Genomic DNA, 10,837 nt, shown 5'->3' on the forward strand with positions numbered 1-10,837 from the left:
GTTATTGATCAGTCACATCACCCAGTCCTCTCCTGGTTCTGGTGCCATGAAGGCCATCATGACCAAATGGACATCTTAGGCAAGTAACAAACACCAAGTCCTTCCACTAGAGATCAGAGGGCTGGGTGATGTTAGTTACTAGCTAACAATAGTAACTTTGGGAGAGGGTATAAGTACTCTACAAAGTTTGCTCAAAGTATGGCAGGTTTCAAGAATGATCTCCCTGTCTTTCTGGGATTCTGTATCTGGTGATAAGGACAACTTGATCCCATATGAATGTTTGGCTCTTGCCTCTGGTTCTATTGCCCAAGTTACAACAATGTTTTTAGGTTAGTTTAATTTTTAGAAAAATTGAGGGGCAGTGATACAATTTCAAAATAGGTAATCACTTTTGAGGAAAAATAAAAAAAATTTCCAGTGATCTGGCAATTCCTCTTTCAGGTGTTTTTTCTTTTTCTTTCTTTCTTTTTTAGACAGAGTCTCACTGTGTCACCCTTGGTAGAGTGCTATGGCGTCACAACTCATAGCAACCTCAAACTCCTGGGCTCAATCAGTTCTCCTGCCTCAGCCTCCCAAGTAGCTGGGACTACAGGCACGTGCCACAAAGCCTGGCTATTTTTTGTTGCAGTTATCATTGTTGTTTAGCTGGCCTAGGCTGGGTTAGAATCCTCTAGTCTCAGTGTATGTGGCTGGTGCCTTAACCACTGTGCCATGGGCACCAAGCCACTTCAAGGTGTTTTCTAAAGACAAATTGAAACATAGGTCTCCAAACAGATTAGTGCAGGTAAGTTCCTTTTATCTTTATTAGCATGCACAAAGAATTGGGAGTGGGATTCCCCAACCTTTTGCATTTTTCTTCTCTTCAACTTGTAACAACTGAAATCTAGTACTTGAGCTTGCTAATTTCTGTATTTTTCCTAACACCACAAGAGCTAAGTATGACATAGGGGTTTGCCTTTCTTATTGCCCCATGCAGATCATTCCTTCTATCTCCAGTCTTGATTGGGAGCCTGCAGGTCATATCTGGCCTGTTGCCTGTTTTTGTACAACCAAGGTAAGAATGATTTCCACATTATAAAGCATTGTGGAAAAAAAAGGAAGGGACCACGGATATGGTGGTGAAAGCAGTGGCAGTGTGGCTGAGCATGAGGAGGAATAAAGGAACAGGAGGAGGAGGAAGCAGAGGAGGAAAGGGAGGAGGAGGATACAGAGAACATATGTAACTGGGAAAGCCTAAAATAATATTATCTGAGTCTTTACAGAAAAAAGCTTGCAACAGGTGGTGCCTTGTAGTCCTTGGCTGAGCCTTGGGTTATTTCTCTGCATATTTCAAAGAATTTTATTTTTGAGCTCAATGACAGTATCTCAGCTCTTCATTCTCCTGTGTTTTCCTCTCTGGCATAAGCAATCACTCTACCCAGGTCTGTCAATGGTGGCATTTGTCAGCTTGTGGTAATTTGAACACTGTCCCACCTAGTTCCACTGGAGGCACTGGGGGCATACAGCATGCACTTACTGGACATGGAGTGCCCAGCCTCCCTATTTCTTTCTCAGCCCAGTAGGGAGGCAGTGGGAAGGGATCTGACCCTGTATAGTTGCATTAATCTGGGTCTGTAATCTCAATATTGTGATAAGTCACAGTGCCTAGAGTCTGAAAGCCAGTGGGATACTGCTGTGCCTTTTCTCTGGAGAAATGCCAATATACAGTGTCTTCTCAGCTCCTTATGACAGTCTGGGAGGCAGCTACAATGGAGGGGCCCTCCTGTCACCCAGATTTCAATGTCCATCAGGGAAATGTGGAACCCTAGGATTCTCTCCTGTCCCTTCCCCACATATGGGGACCTTCTCCATGTACCTGTGATCCTGCAGAGCAGGTGGCCCCACTTCCTTCTCTCTCATTTTGGGAGCCTCCTATTGTTCTTCTTTTGTTTTTTGTTAGGTGTTTGACCCAAAGATGATTATCACCTCACCTCTGTTGATCCTCTTTGTCCCCCCCGTCCATCCCATCTCTTCTACATTCTCAAGGGAATTACTCCAGGAGTTCTCTCTCTTTAATCCTGCATCATCATTTTCTGCCTCTCTACTGGATCACCCCATTAACATACAAACATATTTATTTGTCACTGTAAAAAAAACCAACAAAATTTTCATAGCATCATTCTCCTCCCTAGATTCCTCCCTATTTCTCTATTTTCTTTTATGTAAATGTTCTTGGGGGAATAAAAATTTCTCTATTTGCTATCTCTTTTTTCTCTTCCACAGTTCTCTTGTATATCCACTCCAATTAGTCTTTCTTTCTTCATGAACCACAAAAATCACTCTTGTCAATGTTATTCATGATCTTTGCATTGCTAAATTTAACAGTTAACTTTCTGTCTTCATCTTCCTTGACTTAGAAATATTTGACCCAGCCAGACACTCCCTCCTCTTTGAAACACTTCCTTCACTTGGCTAGAAATCATCAAGTTCTCCAGGAAATTCTCTAACCTCCTGAGCTCATATTATTGGTCACATTTACTATTTTTATTCTGTTTTCTGCTTCACTGAGATGATATTGATATTTTACTCAGATTACTGATATTTGTTATTCACACACCTTTGCTATTTCTTCATAAAAAAAGATAATTCACAAGTGGTTATACCTATTCTTCTTTAGATTACTTTGTAACTAGAAGGCCAGTATGTCATCAATGTCAACTCATCTACATTTCTTATCAATATTTCCATTTTGCAAGTGAGAAAATTTAATTAATTTTGATTAATTAAATTAATTTAATTTAACCAATAATGGATACAAATTAATAACAAAGATATCATTAAGTTATAAATTCCCATAACATTTCTTTCACAAATTGGTCACAATTAAAGGGCAAGTTCTGAAATATTGACTAAATTGTTAGTACAATAGTGTTAACATAGGGGTAATTGTTGGAAATGGAATCCTGGCTGTCAATCACAGTTGACTGTGGTAATCTAGTCTCATTCATAGGAAACAATGCCCATTAGTCTGCTTATCTATTTTCAAAGAGCAAGGAAGCAAACTTCTGTGAAGCTTTATGCAGAGGTTTACTGTGGCTATATTTTATTCCTTAGTGCACTTATGCATACTAAAATTTTAGAAAAAGCAGAGATAATTTATTGTATATTTATGAAGAAAGAAGTAGAAGTAGGCTGATTATTCTTCTTACCTCTCACAAAAGAAAGCTATTTTCTGGCAATGTTCATGTCATTTTCTCAATAGTTCTCTATAACAGGGAGTTAAACAAGTGTTTTGGGGGGCATTATAAGATTTTTCCAGCCTTGCTCTGCCAGTTTTTTTATTATTTCTTTGGAGATATCTTGGTATTTATACCAACCTACATATGATCCCAGTTCTAGTTTTCTTTAAAAGAAAAAAACAACTTTATAGAGCAAATATTAAGTATTTGTGTTGAAGAAGCATGTAAGATAGAATAGTAGTTCTTAATTTTTCCTGAGTATCAAAATCACCTATATAGCTTAATATACACATATGCCTGGGCTTTAATCCAGAGTTTCTGATTCAGTGGTTCTGTTTTGGGACCCAAGAGTTTGAATTTCCTACAAGTTCCTGAGTGACTGATGCTCCTGATCCAATGGTCACACATCAATGGCTATTGATTTTGAAATTTTTTTAAAGTGTAGTGCAGATTAGAATCATCTGAAAGTAGTGTTCTTTTAGAGAACAAATTCCAGTATACTACTATCCAGAGTTTTTCTTCCTTCAGGAGGTCCTCAGATGATTAAAAACAAAGAATATTTTGAAATAAAACCAGTTAAATGAAAGAAAAAAATAAGTATATTAACCACTATGATTGATAGTTATAGATAAGAATTTTCTTATTCGGACTAAAGAGAAGGAAGTATGTACATTGTCAAGAAAAACCTTTTTAGGAGGCTTGACACTTGTCCCAAATTTTGAATAGTGGACAGGAGTCCCCATTGAAGGTGACACTAATGGGAAAGCATTCTAAGCAGGAAAATAAATGTTTCAGGAAGGCTGGAGGCAACAAACCCCATAATTCATTTCCTCGTTTGACAAAGTCCATGGAAAGTGGAATGACAGGGAGTCTGGGAGCAAAGTGAGATCTTGAGGAGCCAGGCTGGCTGAGACAAACACTTTGTAGATTGCTCTGAAAGGCTCAGGAAGCCACGTAAGAATTCCATCAGTGCAGTACATGATAAGATTTTTAGGATTACAGTGTGGTGGGTGGACTAAAGGAACAGTAGGTGGAAACAGAAGGAGGAGATAGCTTTTACCGCTATAATCACGTAGTCTGAGAACCTGCAAGAAAACTGGTAGAGTGACTCTGAAGAAGGTGTAGTCACATAGGAATTTCAAGAAAGAAAGTGCCAATGCCAAAAATAAGAAGTGGATGTGTCAGAAAGGCTTACTAAAAAACTGAGGTTCATGCCAGTTGCTTTCTACGTCTTTCTCTTCCTTTCTTTGAGCCTTCAAGTACAGTAGGACCTCCATAGTTGACCATCTTTCTACATTGATCACGTCCTTAAGTGGACCTTATTTTCATATGCCAAACAGGCACCACATGTGCTTAATGGAAGTTTCTTATGCTGACCACCTCTGTATGTTGACCAGTTTGTTACAGTCCCTTGGGTGGTCAACTTGTAGAGGATCTACTGTATAATAGTGAGGTCAAACCATTTCCTTCTGACATAAGCGGTGATCTCATATTACCATCAGCTAGAGATTACAAGAAACAGTTGCTGAAGCCAGACCCCAAGTTATTATACCTGAATCTCTGGGGTAAGGCACCACTATTTTTAAAAGCTCTGCATGAGATTTCAACATGTAGGAGAGTTAAGAAACACTCCTCCCAAGAAAGTGAGGAATATCTCTGTTCACATACAAAGTTCCAACACTAAATGATTAAATTTCCCAATGATATTATCTATCACTTGCAAAGTACTTAATACGCATTGGACTTTACTTTAGGAGATATATACCTTAGAACATTCTAGATATATATCATAGAACTAAATAAATATATAAGTATGTGGGGGGGTGTACTCATTTAATTCTTACAACTTTGTGAGGTAAATAAAATTAGTAATCAGTATTTTTTAGGGAAGGAATAGCAGAAAATGGAAATCATGTGGGTTTCCAAGGTCTTATGGCTAATGAGCATCAGAGATGGAAACTAACCCTAGACAAGCCATCTTCAAAGGGTGTGCTATTCGTTGCCTGATGATACTGGAGACTACTGTTTGCTTTCGTAGGATGGGTGGTGAAGAGATGAAAGAGTCTAAGTCACAGAAATCCCATATTAAATATCAAATGGCTAACTACCTAAATAATAACAGGAAAGTCTCAAGATTCCTGAGACTGTCCCAAGGATTCACAGCTCTGTCACTGATAGTGCAATGTGGATAATCAAGAGTTAATTATGCTTAGTTGATTATCATCTATACCATACCTTTATTCATTGATGTGCCTCAGTAAAGAGCATTTCACGCCTTTTAAATGAATCACTACAAATTGTAGTATGCTAGTTTTTGCCTTTAGTGCATGTGTTGGGGAAAAGCAGCAGGGGATTTGAGCTGCACATAACTCAGTGCACCAAGAAGATGCTCAGGCATTTAGAGACTCACCAGAAGCAAGACGGGACAAGAAACACAGGAGGCAGGAATCACAAGAAAGACTTGGACTTTCTCCTCTGTCTGAGCCCTTTAACCGAGATCTAAGCACTATCTGCCTAACAACCTATCAAAAGAAAGCAGTGGGGGTAGGGGGAAGCCGCATGGGGTGGCTGGCAGACTCAGAATATTTTTGCTTCTGATACCGCAGCAACAGTTTTTATCAAATGTCAAAAAAATCTGTTGTATTGCATAACTTATCCTAACCTGATAGTCCTTAAAACTTTTCAGACTTTTTTAAAGCTTATTTTGCATACTTGATCTATTAATATTTGATCTCATTTATTTATAATAGATCAAAGTTGAATTACCTTCAGAAAAAAATTTTTGATCAGTATTTAATTATTTATGTCTCACGCAAAAGTGAATTTTACCTTTTTGACTAATTCATGGTTTTAATAGTTTAGTCTCATAATTGTTACACAGTGATTCCCATTTCTAAATATATGATCCCACGCAAATATAACACTTCCCTGACAAAAGTAGCTCCTGTTAGCAAGTATTTTCTCAACCAACCAAATTATCTTTGAACACCCATAGAGAGATATTTAAAAATTCCACCCAAACTACGAGGCCACAATCAGCCTAAAAGTGGTGCAAGAATGATCAAACATTTATTGATAATACACCAAACCATGCAATAGGTATCAACACAAATGAATTACTAATATCCTTTTTCTTTAGGAAATAAAATACAGGTAAAATAAGTCAATGAAAAGTAATGGATTGAAAATGATGGCGATTTACTCCTTCAGTGCAGTGTATGACTTCAACACTGTTATTCTTGTATCAATCCCTTTGAAGAAAATAAGAGAGAAGGGAGCAGTCAAATAACTATAGACTTTTAGTGCTAGGTTTTTCAATACTGTGCAAACTAACAGTGAGATTGCTTTCACAGTCAGAAGAAAACAAGATGAAATCAGTAGAAAGAAAATCAATAAAACTAGATCCATTCAGTCTGAATGTAACTTTTAACCAGTTAAAAGTGACTACGGATTGAAGGTTGTTTTCTTTCATCTGTTCTTTGTCTGCCTCCTTGTGGTTTCCAGAAGACTGTCACCCAGCATAAGCTACGGTGATAAAAGTTATAGGATATCTCATAAATTCAAGTTTTAGTATTTCTTTTAATGTTGTTTAGAAAAATGTCTAAGTGCACTTTATTTGAGAAAATAAAAGTATTTAAAATAGAAACAAATACCTCAAAACTAACATCTTTAAATCAATTGATATTTCTTTTAATTAGGAAAGTTCTTTTTAAGAATGAAATTACTATATAAATTCTGCATGTAGAATATCTGTATATACCATATATCTTTCAAGAATTTCAAGCATTTTAAAAAATTTTATGGACTTCCTAGGAACTAAAACTCTGAAGCAATTATCAAAAATACTACCTGAAACAATCTAGCTGAGGGCGGTGCATGTGCGTGCGTGCATTCATTTAATGTGCCATGAACAGATTTTAGAAGTTATCACTTCTTTACAAAAATAAACTGTACAGGTGGCACTGTGGCTCAAAGGAGTAGGGCGCTGACTCCATATGCTGGAGGTGGCGGGTTCAAACGCAGCCCTGGCCAAAAACTGCAAAAAAAAAAAAAAAAAGAAAAAAGAAAAGAAAAATAAGCTGTATGATTATTCCCTGAGACAGGAGGCAGCATATTAAATAGCTATGATAACTTATTATAATTAGAAGTTGCTCTTACAAAGATACTGCAAGCCAGATCTAGACTCTATTTCTGGTCATTTGTTGATTTGCCTAAATATTTTTTTTTTGATTTGCCTAAAATTTAAGTGCCAATATTTGTAGGTTATAAAGGGTGTCTATAGATAACTATCCCTTGGTACACTTAAATAATGAACAGGTTAATATTATTGACATAATTTAAGTTCCTAAAATCTCTAAACTATAGTATTATTGATCAGTAGTACACTTGATTTTGTTTTTTACTACCTATTCCCTATGTTTCATTTTATCTTCTACATCATGCACAATTCATCCCTGAATTAGGTGGTATGTTGTAGTTTTTCTCATTTTTGGCAATGAAATGGGTTTTTAGCCTTCCATGTTTGAATAGGTGAATGGATTGTTAAATAAAGAAAGTAAGAAAAGAATAAACACAAACATCATGATTAATTCCAATGCCATTTTCCTAAGTAGTGTTCAAAGATTCAGTATAACCACAACCTTTATAAATAAAGTCCACTAACTTGTTTCAAGATCAAAAGCAAAGGAAAAAAACACGTGGTAACAATCATGTTACGTGCACATACAGGCACATATTTCACACGCAGAGACATACACATTATTTTTCTACCAAGACTTCTGCCTATATTCTAGTGTTCCTGTACTCTCACCTCTTTGGACTTAGTTTTCTCCCTTATGAAATGGTAGTATAGGAACTGATTAGTATTTTTTGAGCTGAGATCTATAGATCAATTCTTTTGTCTTCAATTCCTCCAGGAGAATTTTTAAGTACGGTTGTTTCTTGGTACCTGTGGGGTATTGGTTCTAGGACCTCCTTCAGATACCAAAATCCACAGATGCTCAAGTTCTTCTTATAAAATGCCATAATATTTGCATGTAACTGTGCACACTCCTTCCCTATACAGTTATGTGCCACTTAACCATAGGGATGCATTCAGATAAATGAATTGTTAGGTGATTTTGCTATTGTGCAAATGTCATAAAGTATACTTCCAGAAACCTACATGGTGTAACCTACCACACACCTAGCCTGTATGGTATAGCTTATTGCTCTTTGTACACAAACTTGTACAGCATATCACTGTACCCAAATGTTGTAGATAATTGTAAGAAAATGGTAATCATTTCTGTACTTGAACTTTTTTTTTTTTTTTTTTTGGAGACAGAGTCTCACTCGGTCACCCTTGGTAGAGTGCCATGGTGTCTTAGCTCCCAGCAACCTCAAACTTGTGGGCTCAAGTGATTCTCTTGCCTCAGACTCTCAAGTGGCTGGGACCATAGGTGCCTGCCACAATGCCCAGCTATTTTTTAGAGATGGAGTCTTGCTCTGGCTCATGCTGGTCTCAAAGCTGTCAGCTCAGGCAATCTACCCACCTTGGCCTCCCAAGTGCTGTACTTGCACATTTTTAAACATAGAAAGGTAATGCCTTCAGCCATAGAAATTTTTTAATTCTATCATAATTTTATGGGTCCATTTTGTATGTGATTCATTGTTGACTGAAATATCTAGTTTTTTTATAATATCAAATCCAATTAAATTCTATGTAAATATTTGTTATGCTCGCAGGGGTCCTCAAACTTTTTAAACAGGAGGCCAGTTCACTGTCCCTCAAACTATTGGAGGCCCGGACTGCGGGCCCCAGGATGAGTCGGCTGCTAAGCAGGACAGGCAGCTGTGGCAAAAAAACCTGGCAGGCTAGATAAATGTCCTAGGTGGCCGGCGGGCCGTAGTTTGGGGACGCCTGCATTGTTTAGGTCAGGAAATAATGGCAAACATAGTCTGTACATTGTTCAGTACAAATATAAGTTTACCAAATAGTTTCAATTTGCAATACTGGTTGATTCCACAAATACAGGACATGTGGATACAAAGGGTTGACCACATTTTGCTTACATAATTATGAAAATTCAAACGCATATGAATATTGTGCCTTATAACTGGGCACAGCAATGAAGCTGAAACTTAAACCAGAGGGTCTGAATTTTTAAGAAATAATTTTTCAATATCTAGTCAAAGAATCTTTGTAGGTCTCAAAGGCATTCTTGACAGTTCACGAGTGAACAAATGTGAAAAACATTGCTCCAATTTCTTTCAGCATTTAATATTTGTTTTCAAATATGATATTCACTTGCTTTAAGTGGAATTACCAGCAGAAGGCAGCACACTGCAAAAGAAAGCCAAATTGATTTTTCTCTACTGCTTTTGTATGCTCAACTTCCGAAGACCTTTCAAAAGAAGCAGACCAGTTTCAAAGACTATAAGGCATGGGCTGTCTAAAACCAAGCCCCAAGACTTGTGAAAGAAAACTGACAACCTTACTAAAATTTCTAACATAAGGGTGGTAACCTGTAGTTCTCTTTTTCACATATGAAAAAGGGACATTGTGAACTCAGAGGGAAAAGAATAGCCAAAAATGAAAACTGTTTGTGACCTTAATGAGCCAAAGCAAAGAATGTTAAGCATTCCAAAGAAATACATACAAAAATCTCTCTAGCATGGCTTCAAAATAATTGAATTTACGCAAAAACAAGGTTAGGAACAAATGGACTAAAATTAGCAAGAGCAATTTATTAAAAGAAAGATTGTTGTTGATCAGGTTCAGCATAAACGTACTCCAAAGGAAAAGATGGTTCAGAGTATTTAGATTAATACACTGTAAAATCTCAGAAAAGAAAATAGAATGACTAATAGCTGTTTGGCTTCTAAGACATGTCTATTTTAATCAGATTATTACTAAGGTTACATATTAATAAAAGTGATGAGTTCAAACTCTGCCTCCATTAATAAATAGTTCAAAATCCACAAATTTGTTCAGATCATATAAAAAACAGAATTCAAAAATTGTCAAAAAAATATTATTTTATTTTATGAGCCTATATAATTAGCTACCAAACTATTTAATTACTGTAATGATTCTACTTTCCTGATCTGATTATTTGAGTTTTATTTAATTTGATCTAATAATTTAAGTATAACATACACAATCATGAGTTTGTTACCGAAATCTTTACTGGGTACACCTTTTCATTAAACAATTATACCTAATCAAAAATTCATAACCAAATAATCATTTGTTATAAAATATATCATTCTCCTACAGTTATTGTCTTTAATATTGGAATATATGTTTGATTTCTGGACATATAATGGGAAGGATATACTTCTAGTTAATATTGAAAATATGTTTAATTTTTAAACATATATTTATAAATAAATTATTTAAAAAATTTAGAGACTTTGTGACCCCATCGTTACCGATCAAACACAGCCAAACAAACTCAGAGATCCTGATTAATACAAAAACTGCCCATCTAAGCTCAATCTGCCCCTTCCTTTCTTACCAATAGCAGAAAAATAACCAGCTTGAGCAACTTCACAGAAAAGATGCAACTGACCTAGAGGTCAAAACAAACAGAAGAACAAGCCCCATGAGTCATTATGACATTAACAGAAATAAA

This window comes from Otolemur garnettii, unplaced genomic scaffold (genome assembly GCF_000181295.1).
Source record: "Otolemur garnettii isolate 467f Iridium unplaced genomic scaffold, OtoGar3 scaffold00076, whole genome shotgun sequence".
In the NCBI taxonomy this organism is placed as follows: Eukaryota; Metazoa; Chordata; class Mammalia; order Primates; family Galagidae; genus Otolemur; species Otolemur garnettii.